A 778-nucleotide genomic window follows, 5' to 3' on the forward strand; every position below is an offset into this window, starting at 1 on the left:
TATATATATGCATTTAATAGGTGTAAACAAAATGAGCTTAGTGCTCAAAAGCATGAGAGCTTAAACTCCAAACTTATTTTCCAAGGCAGTCTCCTCTGCATCGAAAGTCAGCTATAAATATAATATTTACTGAGCTGTTACAGGGGTATTAAGGTAGATAAACATAGGTAAGCTTGAGATGTATATTTATATAGAGCTAAAAGATACAGATCACATAGTAAATAAGATAACAAATGACCCACAATTATACAAAATCTTATCTCTACAGCTGTTTCAGGATGGACAAAACTTAGATGCCGAGAATTAACTGGACTTTCTCAAGTAATATTACTTTCTCAAGTTATATCTTTATCTCGTGTCTCCCCTTAACTACCCCTTCTGTTTGACTTTTCCCTCTGCTTTCTTCCACCTTTCTCATTACCGTACTCTGCACTCTTTAAACTTTTAAGTTTGTAAACGTTGCCAGAAAATATTCATTTGCCATCTTGCGCATGAGTAGGGAGTCCTAACTTACTTCAACAATTTCATCGGGACTTGTCGCAAGATACACGAGTATGATACCATGTACATATTGCATATGAAATAATTATTACGTAAGATATGGTTTTCTCGAAACAGCTGTCGTTATAAGACTTTACATAATTCTTCTGTTCTTTTATCATTTTCTTTGTTCTGTAATCTGTATTTTTTGTGGTCCATGTAAATACACGCCTCCATCTTACCAGCGTTTATCTACTTTACCACCTTTCTGTCCCCCTCACCTTATATATATATATAT

Source organism: Octopus bimaculoides, chromosome 5 (genome assembly GCF_001194135.2).
Source record: "Octopus bimaculoides isolate UCB-OBI-ISO-001 chromosome 5, ASM119413v2, whole genome shotgun sequence".
NCBI classification, from domain to species: domain Eukaryota; kingdom Metazoa; phylum Mollusca; class Cephalopoda; order Octopoda; family Octopodidae; genus Octopus; species Octopus bimaculoides.